Raw genomic sequence first — 25701 nt, forward strand, 5'->3', positions numbered from 1 at the left:
GTAATTGGGCGTGCTTGTTGTGGTTCGGCGTGTTATTCTGTTTGTGCTGGGAACCCAGGGAAATGGTTGCTCTAATAGGGGCTGCTTCCACACATCTGTCACCTGCCTGCAGCTGGCAGTCAGTTGCCACCTGACCTTTAGCTGGCTAACACACTTACTGACACAAAATACAGATACTGGCAGACCCAGTGAAGTGACACACACACACACACACACACACACACACACACACACACACAAGCAGGCAGACACAATGCAGATGTTAATTCCACTTGACATCAACATCAAGAGGCGGGACAGCATGTCCAGCAAATCATTCCATTTGTTCTCGAGCACGTGCGGAAAGAGGCAGCACAAGGTTAGAGACCACCCAAACATGTAGACATGGAATTGGACTTGAAGCTCACTTCAGTAGCCCGTACACACACACACAGGCACATACACACAGGCGCACACACACACACACACACACACACACACACACACACACACACACACACACAAGCACACATTGGCGCACACACAAGCACACTCACATTGACGCACGCACACACACACACATTTTAATTCTTCATTTGAAATAACAAATAATTTAGAAGGGAAACAAATTTTACAGGGTTGACAGACAGTTCATGGGCAATGACCTGGATAGGATACACATGGCACATCCTCCTCCACACAGACAAACTGCCTATAACAGCCGAAACAGCGCAATATATTTGGCAAGTTGTTTTGCTTTGCTCTTTGTCACTTGTGATAAATTTATGTACATGGCCCAGGCGTCCAAATATCAGCATATATCATGCAGAATATACATCTGTACCCTTTGGTAGGATTCTAATTAATGGTTGGTACTTAGAATGTTTATCTTGAAATTCCTGGTCCATGTACAAATCAAATGTATAACTAAACTAATCTGGTAACACTCTTGAATGTTTGCTGCACTGGATACTATAGCATGCATTTTTGCACCGCATCAGTGAGACACTAGGTCAACGATACGGTACGTGGTGAGCAATGTACACATTTCCATATGCACTACATCCATTTGTTATGTGTGCAATGGTTTCTAAATGTTCAGAATCATAATGGTTATACAGAGTGGACTATGGCTGTCAGGATACCAGACTGACAGATTGTATGCACTTGGTTGGTAATACTTTTTGTGCATTTCTGTACATGGAATGTGAAACAGAATGAGCGGAATCAACACAGGCCAACTTTCCCTGCAGTCGAAATACACGCCAATGTTGTTTGGCCTCAGTCTGTTTCGACACACACACACACACACACACACACACACACACACACACACACACACACACACACACACACACACACACAAAGTGTCATAGTCACACAGATTCACACGGACGCATTGCAATGACACAAGCAGGTCTGATTCCGAGGGCACACAGCAGCTGTGAAGTTAGTCCCATGAGTCACCCGGGTACCAGGAGCTCTGTTCGGAGGTGTTTCTATGTCTCGTGGTAGCTGGTGTCCTCCAACGCCAGCCCTAAAGCGGAACGCCGAGTGAGTCTGGCAGATTGAATCAGACATCAGGAGATAACAAGCCAGCCATAGCCTATACTAGAATAAAAGGGTCACGCGTGCAGGGTCGTGCGAAACATGTTCACTATAGATCATGAAGTGAAATGTGCACTCATTCAGATGTGCAGTGTGGACCCTATGGTCCACGCATTCCTTGCTTTTTTCCTGGGTTCTTTGCCACCTACGGTACAGCGCTGCTTAGACGACGAGAAGAGCCATAGCAGCTTTCCTTTGCAGAAGTTCAGCAGAGGTTTCTGTACGTGGGACTGAAAAAGCGCAGTATGTGTTTCCTCATTTGGCCTATAAGTACCGTGATAAAAGTGCTAAGAGATAAGGTATGAATTGCTTCTGAGCAAAGTTCACACTATATATACCAGCACTAGTGGGTTTCAAATGGTGTGCGTGCGCACAGAGGCAGAACAGCCGGGGATTCCATTGACAAATATTTCTCTTCAAAAAATTAGCATCAACAGGATACAGCATATACACACACACGCACAAAGCGCTCTCACTTAAGATTCTTTTCAAAGAGCGCACAAACTGCGTCACACGAGGCCAGGTGTACAATACAATGTTCTATTGGAAATCTGATGATGTTTGTGTTGTGTAAACACGCTCATACCAAATACAGCCAAAGGGACTACACACATCCACACTACATGTAATATCTACTTGTACTCCTACGGTATAGTCAAGTGCCACAAAGTACTACAGCCTACAAGTACCACTCTAAAACATACTTATCTCAGCGGTATGGACTCGGGGTCCAATGTGTCATAAGAGCTGTTCACGCAGCATTCGCTATGCTGCACGGCCATGCGTGGATGTAGGTTGCAGCTGGTGCACGTCGACATTCCCACGGGCCTGCACAAACATCTGAATCACCACACCGTTATGTTTACCTTCACGTTATTTATTGTGTCCCCGCGTGTCTCGCACCTTGGTCTCGGAAGAACCAGTAGTGCACCACGGAGAGTGTGCATGTGCTCGCTGAGTGCATGGGTCGAGGCTCTGGGGGGGGGGTGTGTTTGTGTTAGGTTTCAGGGTCTCTGTGACCCAGTTGTTTTATCGTTGAGAGGTTATACTAGTCCCATAAGGTGGGAGGCGGGGCTGCAGAAGTATAATGCAGTTCACGAGCACACGCAGTGTTGATGTCGTCGACTAATACTATGACACAAACATTATGATTAAAACTAAGACTAAATATCTTGACAATTTCGTCACCAAAAACTAAAATACAATTTTAGGAAGAGAGATCAAGACATCCAGTATAAGACATTTTACACTTGGTTGCATGCTGAAAATAGCAGATCTACAAGCTCACAACGCAGCTTTCAGCAAGTGTAAAATCAGTCATTACGAGGGCATCAAGGCCCGCCAAAATACATTTTTAATCGACTAAATCAACTGATTATGATATTTAGTTGACTAAAACTATAGACTAAATATCATTAAGACATTAAGATATTCCAGGTGACTAAAATGTGACTAAATCGAAATGAAAACTATTCAAGAGACTATATGACTAAAACTAATCAAAATGTGCTGTCAAAATCACCACTGCATGCATGTGCTGCAGGCTCCCGTGCATTTCCAGTACATGTGCAGTGTGACGGCCCTTCTGAACATGTTGATGTTGCTTGAGTGGGTGGTGGGGCAGCGGGCTGTAAAAAGAATCCCCTCTCACATCAGCAGCCACTCTGAATGGGCGCCTCGTCTTGTTTATTTATCTAATCTTCCGCGCACCAATCCACCGTCTTTGTGCAACGCCGCGTTCGACGGGGAAGCAACGAGAGCTTGCGAGTGAAAGAGAGATTTAATGAGAGAGAGAGAGGGAGAAAGAGGGAGAAAGAGGGAGAGACTTAAGGGTATATGTATGCACTGATTGCACTTTAACGTGGAGTTATATAAGATATAAGGAGATACGTACAGTATAGTGTGTTGAACTGTAAGGAACTATTCCTGCTTTGCATGAAGGCTACACTTGCGTTCCTTGATGAGATTAGATCAAAGCCGTGTGTGTCGTCATCATGGCTATATTGCATGACAACGGTAGCATGAAAATAGGGATCATTGGCCTCACCGTGCTGCAAATGTTCACATCCTCTGGAGCAGTGGTTCTCAAAGTGGGGTCATTGAGGGAGTTCAAGGGGGTCACCAGCTAAATGATAGTTTGGAACCAAATGGACCCTTATGGGACTGTAACTCTGAGAGTGTACAAATGGAAACAAATGGGCCCGTTAAATTAACATTGATTTTACTATTATAAAGGGGGGGGGGGTATCGGAGATAGAAATACCATTAAATGGGGGTCCGTAGCCTAATGCATGTCAAATTGGGGGTCCTTGAAATTAAACGGGTTGAGAATCCCTGCTAGAGCCGTAAAAATCTTCTCTTATGGGGGTCCCTGGCATATGTTTTCAAATGGCGGTCCGCGGGCTGATTAGTACGCATCTTGGTACGCATCCTGTTTAAATAGGCCTATAGTTGCGAAAATGTCCGATCTACAAGCTCACACCGTGGCACGAATCAACGCATTGTGAGCTTGTAGATTTGCTGTTTCCACTAGTTTGGGAATCACTGCTCTGGGGACTTCTGGAGTACCTGCAGTATATAACTGTATCAGGCTTATTACTCTTGTAATATTCTGTGATTACTTTGTGTAGACGGCAATTTAATTGATACTAAGTGTAATGCACTAGGGTCGGGGAGGATAGAGGATATTATACGGCTGTATATTGACACAGAGTTATAAATTATCCGCCACCACGTTCTGTCATGATGTTCTTGAAAAGTGAACGCTCGGCAGAAACATGCTTGAAAAGACGTCACTTTAGTTTTGGATTCAGGCTTCTTTTCCCCCAGAGCATATTAGATTCAGAGGTCTGTTCCCTGCAGTCAAGTGAATGAAAACAGACAATTAAATCACATAATGTCATACTATTAAATTACAATACATGTAATCCTGCTACCCTAATAGACAGGGGTACATGAGCACCTGGCCGTTCATTCGTGCTCTATCTCCGACCAAGCCACACTTCCACCACACATCTCTCTATGCAAAATAAAACCTGCACACTCCCACAAAAGACATAGACTACATTGCATTCGCCAAAAATGTCTTCTTTACTGTTTAAATATTACTTTTCTGAAACACGCTATTCTTGCTCAACCTCAACAGCCTACGTCAGAATCGTCATGTTGGCGTCTACTACGCCAACTACGTTCACTTAATGGGGCCAGTCCTTCACAGTGACACACGCGTTAGATCAACCACGCGACCGGGATGGTTTCTACCCCTCAATGTCGTGCCTACTCTACACTGCCATCCGAAGGCCCCTCCCCCTTTCACTGCTCCTGTGTGTGACCTGTGAACTACTCTCTGACTGCACTGTGGCTTGATTTATATGTGCGAGGTTGAAATGTAATGCACATAAATTAATTATAGGTCCAGCAAGCAAATCATGATTGTCTGTTTGTGCTCAATAGGTCACCATCACATTCCGATTTTAGGTGTTGTGTTTTCTATGACATTTATTTGGGCCAGTAGTTTCATATCTATCCTTTTTCCGACCAACACAGAACATGCTAACGGTGTTAGCGCGTTAGCATCCATCTTGCTTTTCATTTATATGTGCGAGGTGGAAATGTAATGCACATAAATTAATTATAGGTCCAGCAAGCAAATCATGATTGTCTGTTTGTGCTCAATAGGTCACCATCACATTCCGATTTTAGGTGTTGTGTTTTGTATGACACTTTGGCCAGTAGTTTCATATCTATCCTTTTTCCTTTGACCAACACAGACCATGCTAACGGTGTTAGCGCGTTAGCATCACACAGCTTACAGCGTCAGTGTTGCATGAATACTTTCAACCATGACAATGCCGACTACTTTTGCTACACACACTTCCCAAGGATTATGGAGATGTCTTTATTTTTTTTTTAAGGTTGAGAAATGAAATAATTATGGTCGTTTCTAATCTCAGCATTTCACAAGAGAAAGACGTGGATGCCTTTCGCTGCGCTGTTGGCGTTGCCATGTCTCATAGAAACAAGTAAATAGGTCTTTAAAAAGAATCCCAAAACAAGCGCATATAACAGGGGTCTGTAACCTATTTTAAATGAAGTGCCATGTTTTTATTTTCTAGATAGTGAGTCAGCCACAAGCTCACATCACAACAATAATCCATGTAATAATCACAATAACAATACTAATAATAATAATCATAATAATCCTGCTACCCTAATAGACAGGGGTACATAAGCACATGGCCGTTTATCCAACAGCTTTCTCCGACCCAACCACACTTTCACCACACATCTCTATATGCAAAATAAATTCGGCACACTCCCAGAATACATATAGGCTACATTTCATTGAAAGAAATGTCTTAATTACTGAATAAATATTACTTTTGTCAACCACGCCATTGTTGCTCAACATCACCAGCCTACGTCAGAATCGTCATGTTGGCGTCTACTACGCCAACTACGTTCACTTATTGGGGCCAGTCCTTCACAGTGACACACGCGTTAGATGAACCACGCGACCGGGATGGTTTCTACCCCTCAATGTCGTGCATTTGCTGCGCCCTTCTAATGCTGCGCCACGCCTACTCTATACTGCTCCATGCGACTCGAACAGCGTCAGCAGCAGCAGCTCCGAGCCTCCGTCAGAAAGGCTGCCCACAGCACTGCACAGCCCCACACCCAAATGAATCGAATGAATGAATAAGGCGCTTATATCGCTATTGCTCAGTGGATGGGACATTTACATTAAAAGCAATCGGATGGACGCGTGGATAACGGCATGGTTGTGTGCAATCGGAGGGAAAGCTTCCATAATCCATATAGCTTCCATGCTAGCTGCTTCAGACACAGGGGAGGGGAGGGAGAAATAGTGCGAAATAGCGCTTATGCAACAATTACCCTAAAACACAAACACCTCAACTCGATGTCATTGTGAATAAGAATTTCGAGCGAAATAATAATTTTTGGAAGGACACTTTCACCCAGTATGAAGCTAAATGTGGAAGCCGTGTGTGTCACACCAAAACGGCTGACCTATAGAATCCTGTAACCAGCCTCTCGCACTGCCTGCGAGTTGGCTCCGTCTAAGGCTCCGTCTTATGAGCAAATTTAGAACTTCCGGTCTGACAGCTAGCAGATTTAAGACATCCGGTTGCTTTCAGAATAAAATAAGATTATTTAATTCGTTAATTAAATAATTTTTACATTACATTATTAGTATTATTATTACATTACAGTTATTGTAAAGACACACATTATGTTTCTGTGTAAAAATAAGTAATTAAATAACATAAAAAAGTTATCTAAATGGATAAATGCTATTCACTGGAGTGCATGGACTTTATAAAGTGGACACTGGACAAAAGACGGCTCCGCCAGGCAACTATCTGGACATACCCACGCGTTTGGGAAGATGTCCTCTACCACCCCACAGTCTCCGCTAAGCGGGAGAGGTGTAAAATTCACAGCAGCAGAGCTTCTACTGGGGTCAATGCAAAAAAATGTACCGTTTCCGGACCCAGAATGGACACTGGACAAAGAGGCCTCCGCGAGGCAACTATCTGGACATACCCACGCGTCCGGGGAGATGTCCTCTACCACCCCACAGTCTCCGCTAAGCGGGAGAGGTGTAAAATTCAGAGCAGCAGACCTTCTATTGGGGTCAACACTCAAAAAAGTGCCGTTTCCAGACCCAGAATGGACACTGGACAAAGAGGCCTCCGCGAGGCAACTATCTGGACATACCCACGCGTCCGGGGAGATGTCCTCTACCACCCCACAGTCTCCGCTAAGCGAGAGAGGTGTAAAATTCAGAGCAGCAGAGCTTCTACTGGGGTCAATGCAAAATAAATTACCGTTTCCGGACCCAGACTGGACACTGGACAAAAGACGGCTCCGCGAGGCAACTATCTGGACATACCCACGCGTCCGGGGAGATGTCCTCTACCACCCCACAGTCTCCGCTAAGCGGGAGAGGTGTAAAATTCAGAGCAGCAGACCTTCTATTGGGGTCAACACTCAAAAAAGTGCCGTTTCCAGACCCAGAATGGACACTGGACAAAGAGGCCTCCGCGAGGCAACTATCTGGACATACCCACGCGTCCGGGGAGATGTCCTCTACCACCCCACAGTCTCCGCTAAGCGAGTAAATGGGTGCTTATATTTCTATGTGAAATGTGGTGATGCTGGCATCACAATAGATGCCAGCATCACGCTGCCTCCGTCTAATAAGCACATTTACAACTTCCTGTTTGGAAACCGAAACAGATGCTTCTGACATTTGCCTGTGCGTGCTTAATCGTTGTACTTCTGAACACATTTCCCAAATCTCAGTGATTTATCCACACATCGCTCTGTGTGTGTGTGTGTGTGTGTGTGTGTGTGTGTGTGTGTGTGTGTGTGTGTGTGTGTTTGTGTGTGTGTGTGTGTGTGTGTCGCGTCGCCCTCCAGCTGCAATTGCGAGTGTGCGCTGTGTGCAGGGCACACTACTGAGTTTAAAACCACAGCTGAAACATGAAGTGGAGTCTGTCAATTCCCGCAATTTCCTTCTTCCCATATTGCGCTGCAACGACACTAGGATTGAGCCCCCCGAAGGGGGGCGAAATTCTAGTATACATAATCCAACTTGATCTGTTTCTTTCTGGCTGGCAACATCTCCTTATTAGTGTGGTTGCCCTAACAGGGCAACCACACTATTGTTGTTGTAAATGAGCGATACTTTGGTGCGCTACTCCTCCCACAGTTTCTTTCCGCACACACTCGAGCCATATGTCAAATCGACCGGCCTATCGGGAATCGTGTGCTTGTATTTTGCTAAGAGATCCGTTGTATAGTTTAATTTATATCAATTAATTAGTTCTCCATAGACTTACAATGGGAAGATTGAAGACTAATTAAGGCTCCAATTAAAAGGTATTTTTTCCCTCGGAGACCGTAAGCGTCATATTTACAAGACTTGTGGGGAGGTTCATAATAATTATGAAAATGAATTGGAAAGGAATTACATCAGTCAGCCTGATGGTGGTGCTATAACAGCCCACTTTACGTTTCTCCCTATAACTCTTGAACCGTAAGTCGTCAAATCTAAATTTATTTACGCTGGGTACAACAGTAGTACAACAGTTGTTTGACTGTTAGGCTACTAAGTGTAACATTGTAAAGTACTCAAATAGGCTACTGTACTAAAGAACAAGTTTTAGGTTTTTTATTTAATTTCGTATGTATTCAATACTTTTACTTCTACCTCACTTACAAAATATTGTAGGCCTACTTTTACTCCACTACAATTTGTGAAAACTTTAGTTAGGCTACTAGTTACTTGTAGAATTAAGATTTTGAGTATCATTACAAAACACGCTAACCACTTCAGCTGTATATTTCGGCCATTTGAAAATAGCAGATCGGCTATTTTCAAAAGGTTTTTTAATACATTTTGACAATTATGAAATGGGACACTCTGCGCAATGAGTACTTTTACTTTTGGTACTTTAGGTATATTTTTTGCACTTTAGTACTTTTAGTCAAGGTTCGATTCCCGATCCCAACAGCCTTTACTGCATGTCACTCCCCCATCTCTCTCCCCATTTCCTGTCAGGCTACTATAAAAAAAATGAAATAAAGGCGAAAGATTCTTCATCTTGATAATCTAATTGGTTTAAGAAGCATAAAGGAAGGGAATATTCCATTAGTGTCTCTTTGCCAAAGAACAAATAGTACCGTCGAACTGGCCCCGTCCAATCACGCCGGTCACCGTGTCCAATTTCCTGTAAACAGACGGGACTGTTAGTAATTCGCAGTGGTAGACGGTAATTACAGTACATTTACTTGAGTACTCTTTTGAATACTTACTTTTTTTTGTTGAGCATGCGCTCTTCTGGTGCTTGGAAGGACTAGGCTCTGTGGGTTGACTCCTGTCCAGGCCCCTCCTACGTCTCAACAGGTCCACTCCTGCTCTCACCAGGTCCAGGACCTGTGCGTTGCACCAGAGTCCCAGCACCAGGCACTTCATTCATGAGTGGTGGATTCCTGTATGTAACATGCAAGTGCGGCAACCACACTTTGCAATTTTACCAAAATTGTAACTTTTCTAGTTATCTGTCTACTGTATAAATGCACCAAGTCTCTGCTGTATGTACAGTACGTTCGTCTGTAATCCACGTAACTCGAGAACCATTCGCCCCACCGACTTCAAATTCCACACACGCGTTCCACACCCCCACGGGGAGTGCAGTGCCTGGTGTTGAGCCTGTCTATTAGCCGGTTGTCCAGAACCAGCACAAAAGCCTCTGCCGGGTTCTGGACCTGATCACCCCTATATCTCCATATATGGAGCTGGCCTGTTCTGACATCGCAACATAAAGGGACTCAGAGAGACAGATACAGAAATCTCCATATATGGGCATAAAAGGGACACAGACAGATGGGTGGAACGGGTACTCTGACACGGCTACAATCGCACAACGGGTATTGCATAGCCGGGTGGGGCATGGATCTCCAACTTCCATCGTTACCGACTTGGTGCTCTACAGCCGTCCACCGGGCACCAGTCTAGTCTCTTAAACGCATAGTTGACCAGAGATTTCCCCATACGATCTATCTTTATATTATATATATATACACACACACACACACACACACACACACACACTGTAGATCTCCACTAATTGTGAGCTTATAGATCTGCTATTTTTGCCACAGAATAGGGATGCTATAGGTTCCAAGTGGTTAGAAAAGTCATGCTTTACAGCACACCATGAAACACAATGAGCTGTACTGTACTGTACTCCCAGCTTTTATGTGGTCGTATGGTGTAATGGCAATAGCCACATTATCTATATGTCTAAATAAAACACTGTAATTTTATGACACGATATATGTAGGTACTTATTATTATACAGAGAGCTATTTTCATAATCCTAATAACGCCACAGTCAACATCTGCCGCTTTGATAGATTTGCGTGTAATGACGGCTTCTTGGTTTTGCCAGTGGATGCAGACTAGAGGTGCGTCTTTCACAAACTGCAAATTTTCATATAACTCGATTTCCAACGCTCCACACATTCCATGCGTTCCACTTCAATTACGTTGCCTCGAATATAGGAGCAGTAACATCCGAGTGTGTGTGTGTGTGTATATATGTGTGTACAGTATGCTCTGTATACTGTATATGGTGCGCTATGAGATGGGATTAGAGCAGATTTCAGTATTTACCCTGCTCCCTCACATTCCTCACTCCTCTAATCTCCTACTCCCATTTCGTGATGACAGGAAACCCAGCGGGGCTTGAAGGACGCCATCTCGGCTAGCACTCTCGAGAGGGAATTTTCTGGGTAATTTGTGGAGACTGTGATTTAAATGCACCTCAAAGGACTTGATATCCTCCCCTCCCCCCCCAACCCCGCCTCCCCTTTCTATCACAGATAAAGACAATGACTGTGAAGCCAGCCAACCAGTAAATGTCTGACAGTCACTTTCCTCAGGCTCGTTACCGGGGGGGGGGGGGGTGTGCATGCGTGCGTGTGTGCGACCGTGTTTACAGTAATGTCCTGAGTGTTCATTTGTATATACAAATGTGACCAAATGGACCATAAGGATCAATTTGGTTACATTTTGATTACTCTACTGAGTTACAAATGGATAAATGAACAGTGATGATTCTACCGTGCGTGCATGTTTATGAATGGTGGGGATGCAGATAACATTTTTCGTCACTGTTCCGTAATTACGATGATTCCCCACAATCTCTCCTCCCTTTTTTAAGGTGTGTTCATATTCATGAGGCTGCTCAAACAATGTCCCACGTGGATAGAACACTTGTCTGTACATGATATTATGCCATCGCTGCTCATCTCCATCGAATTAGTCCCATCGCAGCTGAATGTTAAATCCAGGGAAATGTTCACAGTGGCATTATGTAAAACAGAGAATTACAGAACGTAATGATCCTTTAGTTGGAATGATATTCTTGGGGTATCTGTAAAAAGCGGAAAAACCTGAATAAACATTATAGGATTCGGTTATATATGTTGTGCATTCTCTAGTCATTAAGCACACTTAAGGATGGCCACCAACTACTGTATAAACATAAAAAAGTGGATGGAGCCGAATAAGCTTTATAAGATACAGGAATGCTGTGCGTTATGTAGACATTAATCATATTTTAAGGAATGTCCACATCAAGAATGATAACTTTAAAGACAACTATAAATATTTAGTTTGTGGAATGTTTCTGGATGGTAGAGTCCACATGTTGGGATGACTTTCAGAGCAATGAACATTATTATTCCTCCGGGTGGCCAGCCCTTTCACCGCATATTAACAACAATAACTGATGGATGGATGGATGGATGGATGGATGGATGGATGGATGGATGGATCGATAGATTAGAAGCTGAGGACAGCAGTGCCCGTCTATATATTTTGAACCAGCAAAATGACCTATGCATGTAGTTGATACATTATCCGTATTCACCGTATTCACCCCTGCATAATAACGCTCTTATTGCAATGAAAATTGGGAATGGGACAAAGCAGAGGGCACCGTTTCTCTGAGGCCACTAGTGCAGAGCCTGTCAGGCTATAGTTACAGTACCATTCAGAAAGCGTGTCTAGACTATTAAAGTGTCTGGTTTTGGACAACTGCTCATCCGATTGACTTCACACTCAACACGGCACTCCAATTGTGTCCTCAGCAATACACCCTGCAAGTGTGAAGTCGATCGTATGAAAGGTTCTCGAGATATGCAAAGGGCAGCCGGAGATTTCCTGGAATTTATACTGTAGATAGCTGTAGGAAGTCATCTTGTCCTTAACGAAAAGAAAAGAGTGGATCTCTCCGTCTCTCGCTCTCTCTCTGTCTCTCTCGCTCTCCCTATTGGAAATCCATGTGCTCATTTTTTTTCTTTCTCAGGAAGCCCATTTAGATGAAGAGATGGAGGCTTCGCTGTTGTTTTCTTCTCGTCCGCGTGGTGAACGAGCGGCGGTGACAGTGACTATCAGAGCTTCTCCTTGTTGCTCGCAGGCGGGGCCCCCAGGGGCCAGCTGAGCTTGTTTTGCGCCGGCTACTCAATCTCTTGTGTGGGGATTGGGGACTGTTCTGAATACCGTCTTCTTCCCGTTCCTCTAATTGCACACATCTCTTGGAGGGGGAGTGAAAATAAAGGGGAAAACAGTCTATGCAACTCTCTGGCTATAAGGCAGCGACACTCTGAAGTTAATGTATTCTATAGAGTGGAGAGGATAGTGGAGAAATAATGACTTCTTTGGTGGAGCATCGCTTCACCCCTAGCTTGGTACTCCCCGGGCTGGCTATAACACAAGAGAGGTTCTCTCCCCGTGATGGAATGCATCTTTAATTGTAGCTTCATCTCCACCTTTTTTTCCTATTAATCACAAAAAATGGCCTGCAAGGAAGAGCTACGCGCCGGGCCCGGTGTTTTGGAGAGCACACGCAAAATAAAATGCATTACTCAAAGCCGCCTGCCACTATTTCTTAGAGTTTTTCAGCGGTGTAATGTTTTTCTTACAACCTGTAGGGATATTTATTGATGACATTTTAAGCTTAACCGGTACTCACTGAAATGATATTTGTCCAAGTGATGTCCACTTTACTGGAATAAAACAATACCTTTAGGTCTTTGGGACAGAGTGACAGCAGGAACCACAGCCTAGTCGACCCTTAGTTGCACTCCAGTGTGTGACACACAGAAATAGCTGATCACCGTGCAGGGCTTGTAGATCTGCCATTTTTTGGTGCGAGACACTGGCACGTTAACTATACAAATGAAGCTTAATTTGTCCCCCTTAAAACTGTACTCTGAGACATCTTGCTTTCACTTTCACTCTACGTCTCCCATCGACCAAGTTTAATGCTGTTTAATACTGTACATCCGTGGAATCGACCGGTCCGCCTGGTTGCCATGGTGTTGCTAAGGTGCCACGCAGGAAGTACGATTCGATACATGTGGTTAGTTAATTAGAGGGGAAAAGACAAAGTAAAATTGGCTTGGGGGGGGGGGGGGGGGGATTTTTAAGTGACTTTAAGGCTGGATTCTTTGTCTGCATGTGTTCTTTGACTTTAGTTGACAGTAACACAGCCTGTCACGCTGCTACAGGTGAGGAAAATCACCTGGCAGATTTGTCTCAAGCCCCCGGGGCAAGGCTGGTGTCACGCAATCCCCTATACTCTTATTAAAACACATGCCCAGGGACTAGGTCTTATTCTGATCCACTCCTGCAGCTAAGGTCCCAGTAATTACCTCCCATACCTTCTCTACAACCTGCAGAGTTAGAAAAGACTCACACGCTACTCCCACATGGGGAATACACATTTAAACTATTCGGCACTGCTAAGGCTGAGCGATATGGACAAAATAAAAAAATATAATTTCTAAGCAAAATTTGCTTAGAAAAAATATATTGTATACTAAGCATATAGTACATACATACATACATACATACTAAGCATTTAAAGTATGAGGTATAAAGTATAGCAGCCTTGTATTCATACAACAGAAAGATTGAGTATTGGGTAAGACTGACGTTATGTATCTTTCAGGACCTTTCACTGCTTTGTCTCAACCATTACTCTATGGCTCTGGTCTCAGCCACCGCGGTGGATTTCTTTGACATTCCGTTTCTCTCCAAAGTTGAATGTTGCCACTGCTGTTGGAGCAGCCATAAACTACACGATCCCGATGTTCTGGGCATCTTTGTAAAGTTAGTGTTTACAGTTAAAAGAGTAACGTTTGAGCAGACTAACATCAGTCACTCTACCATTCAATGTAGTAGAATACCTGCCTTTACACCGCAGATATGTCGTCTCCACCTACACGAAATACGTTTGCTGCGACCAGGGGACCCGTCTCTGAATTTGTCTATATGGTAGGCACACAACACGCCTGGCCTCCATGGTTGCACAACTCATGACAGGAATTTATGTAACGGCACAACTACTGTGTGAGACATGCAGTGGTCAATATACAGTACAATTTTGCACTGAGATGAATGCTGCCACGTATTCCAGGCTACCCATTGGCTACCCATTCAGGTCGGTGACCCATTTTGGTGTTTTTGCGAACGCAGTGATTGCGAATTCAGTGAGCACTTACTATGAGACCTAGCAGATCATGTCTGTCTGTCTGTCTGTCTGTGTGTCTGTCTGTCTGTCTGTCTGTCCCGCTTTTGTGCCCATATATGGAGCTGAGTGATTTGTGTCACCATGACTCAGTCCCTGGAACAACATATTTTCAGATGGGTTGGCGGCCAATTACATATATTTTTTGGGGGTCCTTGACATGAAAATTATTGACATAGAAACATGGGTTTTTCAGAAAACTGTCAGGATTTACATTTTGTAGAATCGTCTCCTCGGGTCTAAATGGCTTAATCACTTCAGCCCTGTACTGTATATACTTTGCGGCCATAGCACAATGCATAAGAGGCCAGAAGGAATGTATGTATAACAGTACAGCTAGCCTATTGTGCGAGAAAGACAGCCATGATGGTGTTGAATAGAGTTTGACCCATGGAGACGCAGCATGTCCTCATGTTGCCTCGCTACAGGTAAATCACACTGAGCATTTTGTTTCTTGATGGGGTTGTTTCTGTGTGTTGTCGCTGCCTGTGAACGCTGACGCTGCCGGCTCGACAGTTTGGAAACCCACCATTTTCTGCTCCTCATGATCACAGTTATCACTTGTTACCATGGTAACAATCCCAATCTGGGCATGGGATCATGGTTTAACTGTCAAATTGGTGATATGTGCTCCACAAAATGATGAGCGAGGATGCAGCACAAAAGGATGATCTTTGATAACAAATACAAACAAATGCTCTATTTTAGGATTCCATTCCATGTCGTCTTCATAATGGACCCCCACCCCAACCTGCTATTCTTCTCTTCCTTCCCTGTATTTCATGATTTGTTGAATGGATGGGATCAAATTAGAGCCTCCTGATCTGAGATTAAAAAAAGATCACCTTCATCACAATGCAGCATTGAAAAAAAGAAAGAAACGGAAAGAGAAAAAAAACTATCAAAATTGAATTTCAAATCCAAGAACTCACGACAAATAGCTGAAGAGCTGCAGATACTGCAGCAGTGGAAGATGTAGAGTGCTAGTCAGACATGTTTTTGGTTAAAACAATATTTTTTTGTTTAAAAAGTAAAGCTCTAGAAAATACCGTGAGAACCCATTAATCACCTTCAAAGTAATAGTGTTCCAATTCTAACTTTGTTAGAATCATTGTTTTATTTATTCACTTCCATTTCACATTTGCCTGACCTGAAAATGTATTGTATTTTTCTTTTTGTACTTAAGAGCTGGAGAGATCAGAATATAGAGCTATTTAAGTCATAGTTTAGCAAAACAATATCTCTTCCAACAAGTAAATAAAAGTAGCAATACCACAATTGAGAAATACTTTGTTACAAGTAGGCCTACAAGTCTTGTATTTGAGTAAAAGTACAAAAGTGGTATCAAAATACTTAAAGTACAGCAAAAGTGCTGTAATTAATTATTAACAATGTAGCAGCTGCTAAAGGCAGGGCGGATTTTAATTACTCCATGTCCTACCAGATATCGCTTAACCCAGAGTATCTGCAGAGTAACCAAGCTGTCAACTAATTGTTATAAAGTACAATATTGACTTGGAGTTTCTGTCAGTGGTGCTCAACCTTTTTCAAGGACCCCCAGAATTATCTGTATTCAATCTGTTCACTCTATTCACTCTGTGCCGCGCAATGAGCTTATATTTTTCAATATATAGCTAAACTATAACATAATGCTTAAAACACCAAAATTGGTTCACGTCCTGAATTGATTAAAAACCAAATATGTTTTATTCGTTCACATAACGTATCCATTTATAACTCCGAGTGTGTGCACCCAAAGGGACCCACTTGTACACTCCCAGAGTTATTATTAACAGCTTAAAATAATGGGCAGCGGTTAATAGCTATAAGGTAACACGAATGCGTTCCCGTCCAAAATGGGTTAAAAGTACATTCCACCACTGTTGTACTGTACTTTGTATAGCGAGCTTGTATACTGTAGGTGGAAGGGAATGCTTGATTCATGCTCTGATGTTGTGTATGAATCAGACTAAAGAATGGAGAAAACGAGCCCTGCGGTGTGATGCAATGGTTGTTTCTCCCTGACACGTTTTGTTTTTCCGGTCCTCTTCGTCGTTGACGTTGCGCGTCGCGAACAACATTTTGGCGGTAACATGCTCATCTGTCTCAAGAGTGTGACTTTACGCGGTTTTCAGGTTGACACAAGTCACTCTTTCACTGGAGGAGTTCCCCCCACCTACCCGCCCGCCTCTAAAATACTGTACCACTGGGAGGACTTCTTATGAGACAGCTATAGAGCTGGCATTTTACGTTTGCGTTGAAGGATGTAAAAGCCACTGGTGCATGTGATTTGAGGAGTATCAATAGAATGGTAGGCATGTATGGAGGTGCTGCAGTACGCAGTTTATTTTTTTCTTCTCCTGTTGGAACTTTGCTGCAGCTCTGCAGTTTTTCAATCATTCACAAAAAAAAGTTTACGGTGTATTTCTTTTTTTCTTGGGTCTAATGATGGATCGGTCGGTCTGTCTGTCTGTCCGTCCGTCCGCGGGTCTGTCTGTTCATCACTTAAGTTGGAACCCATATCCTCCATGGTGGTGGGCAGGGACTTTACCACTGCGCCACCCGAGCGCAGACAACACATGATATCTCATCATCTTTATAGACAGTAAAACCCTTATTGTTAAGATTGCAGGATTAACCCTATCGGTTTTTATGGCCCTTGGATGTCCTTCCTCCTAGCACTGCCCTACGGGGACATTTTCCCATTTTGTTTTCCTGCTATAAAGGCACTTTGTAGCCGTTTAATTATTTTAGAGTTTACTCAAAAGCTTTTGTTCTTGTTTACAATTATGTGCAAATCTCTCAGTGAATATATAGCACCCAGTGTGAGAATTGGTGTACCCATCGCAGAGCTACCTATACTTACTACCTATACTTACTACAGGAGAGCTAAAGAATAAAATCAACATGTAATTTTGGCCAAAAATGCAAATTATATAAGTGCTTATCTGTCATTCACCTTAAAGTCAGAATGGAAATGTGTGTGTAAATAAGACAATAATTCATGAATATCAAGTCAGGTTTAGTCCTTCATTTTTTCTTTCACAGAGCAGACTCACTTAACCATATATATATATATATATATATATATATATATATATATATATATATATATATATTTATTTATTTATTTATTTATTTATATTTATTTAGTTTAAGTCCACACTAATTATCCATAATGTATAAATGATGAATAAGGTGTCAGGACAACGAGGCCTTTTCGTGGAGAGGTCAGAATAAAATGTGGACTTAAACCGTTATTCGTCTATAGTACTTAGAAAGAAACCACTTAACTCCAAAATGTTAATTCTTCAGGAAATTAATATAACCGATGTTTTGAAAACAAAGCAATACTGCCTCCTCAAAGTTGGTGGTGTGACTTTATATTGTGTCAATAACTTCCATGAGAGGGAGTGAGGTGGTGGAGTTAGTTGCTTTAGCAGACAGTTTGAGGGTCCAATGGAGTTAAGAGGTTTTGTCCCAAGTGGTTTTAACTACTTTCTATTGGTTCAATATTTTCGAAACAACACACAGACATAAAGGGTGTTCAGTAGCACTGATTTATGCCAAAATAAACCCTCAAAAAACGATAGTTTTGCAAATGTTAAACTTTCTTGAATTATTTTGCATTTTGTCAGCATTTTTTCACCTACTGTACATACTGTACTGACATCGCCAAAAAATAGTCGCCAGGGTGAAAGTTGTTCATCAACAAGATTGTGTAATGTACGTCTTTCATACAATTGTGCAGTAATGTTACGAGAACAATCGCTCACCTCTTCTGCCATGTCAACTCCAAATGAAAAGACCACTAAATTGAGTAAGTGAGCTTTTACACTGTATATTTGGAGAGATGTTTTTTATGACTGCATTTAATATGAGATGTAGTGCATGCCTGCTCTGTGAAAGTAGACAAGTGATGGATTGCAGACATTTGTTTGGCTGAGTGAAATGTAGCGTATTTCTTTCATTACAGACACATTTGAATTCTGTAGGGAGAAATTTGAATGATGTCTTCCAGGCAGCTCTCACGTCCTCTTACACTAGCTTGCCGACCTTTGCACAAGAGGTACCATTTGCTCACCTTGAACTTATTCAATTGCAATGAATTCTCAGATTGGAGTCTGTCTACACATTATAGAGAACAAAAGCCATTTGATTACACTTGATGACTATTCTTGTCCTAAAACAATAGGGGATTGCAGCTGTTCATGTTTAAAATGTTCAGTCTGATCGTGGAGCTGGGTAGGGTTGTTGAGGTTGAATGGAGCTAAAATATTATCACTGTTGGGCAGAAACCTTTCACCATTGTTTCGTAAATGAATACCCTACTAAAGCATCACACAAAAGCATCAAATGTAGAAGCTCCAGAAGCTCGAAGCGTGACACGAAGTGACACATTTTGAGCATGTAGATCTGCTACTCTTGATACTTTGGATTGGAATTTGAATCCTGAAAAGTAACAATTTTGGACATGACAAACAATATAATGTTAAAATCCCCAACAACAGCTTGTGTTCTGTGTGACATCAGACCATAATGCGGTTAACACATATTTAGGAATAGTACATCCAAGAGAAATTGTGAGTTCGAGCTGAATTTATTCAGGTCCCTGTGAAAGACGGGTTTAAAAGAGACGGATAACTACCTTAAAGACTGAGGCGTTTGAGAGAGACTACATGAGGGAAAATCTTCCTGCCCCAATAAACTTCACATTTGTCTGAGTCCAAGACACACGTAGTCAAGTGAACAAGAGAATATGAGGTCAAATCTCCAAGCCGAAAGAGAACAAATCATTCCATCTACATCACAGTCCAAAGATAGCAGCAACTTTGATGAAGAACCAGCGGATGATGCAACGTTCAAATTGCCAGCTCTATAACCAGAGAAAAGGAGATGGAAGTGACACATCAAGATCTTACCAAGACTTCAACTCAGCCAGGAGAACTAAAGATAGTTCTGACGACGTATACTGGAAAGAAACATTTGTAAACAGTGTGGCAAACGAAAGTTGGTCAGATGTATTGTGTGCTGGCTATTCCTTTCCAGTTGTACCCAGTGGTGGAAAAAGTAATAAAATGTTTTACTTAAGTAGACATATAAATACTGCAAAGATGTACTCCGTTACAAGTAGAAGTACTGAATATCCCATATTCAGTATCGGCATCAAAATGTACTTAAAGTACTAAAAGTTAAAGTAAAAAGTACTCCTGTAGAAGGGAGTTCCAACTGCGCCTCTAGCCTATGGCAGGCCAGTCTGGTGCATCTCAGAAGCAGGACAGGTTACATGCGAAAAAGAAGGCACTGGAGCAGCTCAGACAATTTAGTCCCTTAGTTTAATAACAGGGTGCAGGTCATGATCATACATCTTTGTCATGACCTGACGAAGATGTAACTTAAACATCGAAACGTTGTCACTTTTTACCTGTTATTAAACTAAGGGCCTAAATTGTCTGAGCTGCTCCAGTGCCTTCTTTTTCGCATGAAAACTACTCCTATTGCAGAATTGCATTTCCCAAGTTCAAAATGTGTACAAAATCTTTTGAAAATAGCCAATCTACAAGCTCATAATGCGTCGCATCGTGAAACTTTGCACACATACTCCTATAGAGGGCCTAAGAAAGTGCCACCAGGAGGCTTATTTTTGCAAAACATTTTCTTTTTATATTGCGTTTTGTCTTGATTGTGTGAAACGTTGCACACACACACTAGGCTGAGGAAGAAATACCACCCTTTTTACATGATATAGCATGATTATAGTCCTGTAGCTCAGAGAAGCAATCTTTCTAGTTACTCCTTTTTTCCTGACCCTTTGTTTGTTTGTTTTTTCTTTCTTCTTAGGTTTTAAATATAATACTTTCAACTTTCAGTCACTTTGGTTAATGGAAGACCGTAATATGCCGTAATGCACTCATTTCACGCAAATATACAAAGAGTATTCCATGACAAAGGTTTCCCACACTAGCACCCTGCTCCGCCACGGCCCAGATTCAGAACCAGGCGCCATTTTCCCCTACTCTACTCCATCCTTACCACTTATTGCAGTGAACCCATAGCTGCCATTTCCTAGCACGCACTGTATGTTCAGAGCAGTTTTGCAGTGCTGCATGTGGCTGAGCCAGGCTAATGGCGTGGTAATGGCAGAATAATAGTGGAACATGACGAGGAGACAGCGGCGAAGGGAGTGGATGAAGGAGGAGGAGGCTGAGAGGACTGGAGTATTAGCTTCATTGACCTCATTTAGTTCCTCTGCACACATTCAGTCACACTGACATGAGCAGGGAGGAGACGCGGCACCGCACACAGGGACATCTTATATAAGACAGGGCGGGTGTTCATTTAACTCTGGGAGTGTACAAGTGGGTTCATTTGGTTAGATGTGTATACACACACTCAGAATTATGAATGCATGTACGTTATGTGAAGGAATAATATTTTGTTTTTAACCAATTCAGGACGTGAACCCATTTTGGTGTTTTAAGCATTATGTTATACTTTAGCTATTGACAAAAAGCAGATCTACAAGCTCACTCTCTGCTATTTTTGAAAAATCGTGAAAATGTGGCGCAAATCTTTGAATATATATTCTTTCAGAGCGAATGAAAAAGGTTGAACACCATTGACATTGAAACATAGGTTTTTCAGAAAACAGTCAGGATTTAGAAGACATTCTTTTAGAATCTGCCTCAGGTCTAAATTAGTTAATACCATTTAACTTGTACATTTTTAGTTGGTCTCCCTACTCTTACATTGAGACATGTAGACTGCCATTGGCAAGACAGTGGATTGTCAGTAAATTGTCAGAACATTGACTGTGACAAAATTAGGCATTTGCAAAGGTATGTTAATGCTATTCAGATTCCTTTTTACAATGGAAAGAATTGTCGAAAAGTTTTTCCAGTAACAAAAGAGAGGGATTGGCAAGGCTAAACATTGAAAATAACCTTGGGGAAAACAAGTACTTCCAAAAAAAATGCAAGACAAGTACAGGAAAGCCTGATGTGTTGCAATGGCACATCTGTACTTGTTGACAAATAGTATACTGCTCGAATCTCGTAAGCTGCCCTGGCCAAGCAGGGATTGCCTCTTGGCTGAGAGCTTTGCTCTCTCATGCGGGAGACCCGCGTTCGAATCCCACATACAGTAGGACCTAAAAAATTATCGATTGTAGAAATGGATGAATTAACCCTGAGGACTTGACTGTGCACGTGCTGTCTGTAAGCGGTAAAGTTGCACATCTTTCGGGCGAAAGGTAAATTACCGTAAGCGCCGAATCGATAACGAACGATGGCGCTGACGCTGTGGTTAAAAGGCATTAATGTTCCTGTTATTCATTCTGTCTGGACTGGTGAGTGACTGAGGCAAATGGCTGATGGCTGATGCTCGGATTTAATGGCCCTTTCAGCGGTATAGCGTTGCGGCCACTAGACTCGGATGAGATACCTGACCTCAAATAATCACCCCTCATCATCTCCAGACTAAGGATGAGGAGTATGATCTTTACACCAGTGCTCATCTTTCAATTACAATCATTTCTCTATTGCTCTTAGCCACGACAAGGCTAAGTGGTTCCACGAAAGAGAAAATGGAAATGTGTGTGTGCATTTTGATGTCTGTTTGCAGAGGAAGTGTAAAGAGCCGTTTATACCAAGAATGATTACTATTAGGGATGTCCCGATCACTTTTTATTTTGCTCCCGATCCGATTCCGATCATTTGATTTTGAGTATTTGCCAATAACGATTTTCCCGATCCGATATAGAGAATATACACAACGACATAGTGGAGTCCACACCTCAACTATTACACAACGACATAGTGGAGTCCACACCTTAACTATTACACAACGACATAGTGGAGTCCACACCACAACTATTACACAACGACATAGTGGAGTCCACACCTCAACTATTACACAACGACACAGTGGAGTCCACACCTTAACTATTACACAACGACATAGTGGAGTCCACACCACAACTATTACACAACGACATAGTGGAGTCCACACCTTAACTATTACACAACGACATAGTGGAGTCCACACCTCAACTATTACACAACGACACAGTGGAGTCCACACCTTAACTATTACACAACGACACAGTGGAGTCCACACCTCAACTATTACACAACGACATAGTGGAGTCCACACCTCAACTATTACACAACGACATAGTGGAGTCCACACCACAACTATTACACAATGACATAGTGGAGTCCACACCTTAACTATTACACAACGACACAGTGGAGTCCACACCTCAACTATTACACAACGACATAGTGGAGTCCACACCACAACTATTACACAACGACACAGTGGAGTCCACACCTCAACTATTACACAACGACACAGTGGAGTCCACACCTTAACTATTACACAACGACATAGTGGAGTCCACACCACAACTATTACACAACGACACAGTGGAGTCCACACCTTAACTATTACACAACGACATAGTGGAGTCCACACCTTAACTATTACACAACGACATAGTGGAGTCCACACCTTAACTATTACACAACGACATAGTGGAGTCCACACCTTAACTATTACACAACGACACAGTGGAGTCCACACCTCAACTATTACACAACGACATAGTGGAGTCCACACCTTAACTATTACACAACGACATAGTGGAGTCCACACCTCAACTATTACACAACGACACAGTGGAGTCCACACCTCAACTATTACACAACGACATAGTGGAGTCCACACCTTAACTATTACACAACGACACAGTGGAGTCCACACCTTAACTATTACACAACGACACAGTGGAGTCCACACCTCAACTATTACACAACGACACAGTGGAGTCCACACCTCAACTATTACACAACGACACAGTGGAGTCCACACCTTAACTATTACACAACGACATAGTGGAGTCCACACCTCAACTATTACACAATGACATAGTGGAGTCCACACCTTAACTATTACACAACGACACAGTGGAGTCCACACCTCAACTATTACACAACGACATAGTGGAGTCCACACCTTAACTATTACACAACGACATAGTGGAGTCCACACCTCAACTATTACACAACGACATAGTGGAGTCCACACCTTAACTATTACACAACGACACAGTGGAGTCCACACCTTAACTATTACACAACGACACAGTGGAGTCCACACCTTAACTATTACACAACGACATAGTGGAGTCCACACCTCAACTATTACACAACGACATAGTGGCCAATGTTGGGATCACTTTCAGTCACTCACCTTCATCACATCACTAATCTTCATCACATCACTCACCTTCATCACATCACTAATCTTCATCACATCACTCACCTTCATCACATTACTCACCTTCATCACATCACTCACCTTCATCACATCACTCACCTTCAACATGTTGACAATGTTATCATTCAGCAGTGAAGATGGTCTCATTATCTTTGCTATAATACTACATTCTTGCTAGAGAGCGAGAGAGAGAGCGAGAGAGAGAGAGGGAAAGGGGGGTTGTATGTGTGTTTTAAAGGCAGGACAATGATGTGTCTTCACGTTTTATTGGTGTAGCAAATCACAGCCAGCGTGGCTGGTCGTCTTCAAGGCAGCTCATCAATAAGTTATGGGTCTGTGTGTTACGGAGAGCAATATTATTGTCACGGCTAACATGGAGTAAATTAGATTTCACTGTCAATGCCACCCCGTCAAGCATGTTCAATTTAATGTGGGCCATAAGGTTAAGAACACTGACATTCCATTTATTATTATTCCAGTTCATAGGATGGATTTCATCTGTGTAGTGGCTTAACCAGCCTGTTACATTCTGGATGGATGTGCCACTCTTTTGAAATTCCCATGGCTAATGTACAGCCCCTTAATTATTTTTTTTGTAAATGGGTCAGATTTAGTAACTTGTGCTGCGTACTGTGTGTGCATGCGTTTTATGCAATTGCATGCCCATGCACTGCATAAATATGTGCTTACACAGTATATGGGTGCAGTGTGTGGATGTATACGTGTGCATGTGTGAGTGTATATTTGTGCACATCTGCATATTTGCGCATGCGTGTGCTTGATTCCTTGCGTGCACAGCACACATACTGTATGTGCGGGTGTACGTGTGTGTGCATGCATTTGGGGTGCAGCACAGTATGGAGTCATTACGGTTATTGACTTTTGACACAGCTGCCCATGGCCTCGGGCGGGCCGGGATATAAATAGTCCCCTCCATCGCCATGTGTAACTCTGTGTAACACTGAGAGAAGGACTATAGAAAAAATGCATTTATGTGATAGCATAATTTACCGCATAATCGGCCAAATGGGCACAGATTATGCAGGGGTATATATTATTCAAGAATGGGCGCATAATTGCACAAACTATCATATTTTGCAACTTTTCGCATATTTTGCATCTCATTTTTCAGCATATTTTGCAACTTTCAGTATATTTCCGCGTAAAAAACCTGCATATTTCATTGCAAAATCAAAGATTTTAGCCCACAGAATCTAGGATTTTTGCCCGCGTTTTAGGGTCTTAACTACAACATCACTGTCTAATGCAGTGGTTCTCAAAGTGGGGTCCAGGGGTCCTTGGGCTTAGTGCATGTGTTGGTCTCACGTACTAACAGTCCGCATTAGTCCGACACCCAACCCTAAACCTATAACCAGTTTAACCACACAGGAAGCCACGGGTTAGTTTTAACCGGCATGTGTGTGTGTGTGTGTGTGTGTGTGTGTGTGTGTGTGTGTGTGTGTGTGTGTGTGTGATGCTGCTGCGTAACAGTGACAGTGACCACTCAAAAAATGACAAGATATACAGCCAACCTATACAAGCTTGTAGATGTGCTATTATTGCATCCTTTTGTCCAATGTCTATATGGCATGCACAAAATACTATAGAAACTTATTAGACACATTTCACCAGCTAGAAGGGAAACCAACGAGAGAATGTATGAGAGACTATTTCAGAGGTTTCTCTTACACTATAGCTA

General features: G+C 42.5%; 1 protein-coding gene across 22 annotated transcripts in view; it reads left to right on the plus strand.

Annotated features, from left to right (window-relative positions):
* The window catches only part of LOC308328710 (neurexin-1a), a gene marked incomplete at its 5' end in the record, with an annotated part of 423001 nt that overhangs the window by 273213 nt on the left and 124087 nt on the right, over positions 1–25701 (plus strand). The gene's annotated exons all lie outside the window — the stretch shown is intronic.

This window comes from Protomyctophum bolini (assembly GCF_963924005.1).
Source record: "Protomyctophum bolini genome assembly, chromosome: 14".
Lineage (NCBI taxonomy): Eukaryota > Metazoa > Chordata > Actinopteri > Myctophiformes > Myctophidae > Protomyctophum > Protomyctophum bolini.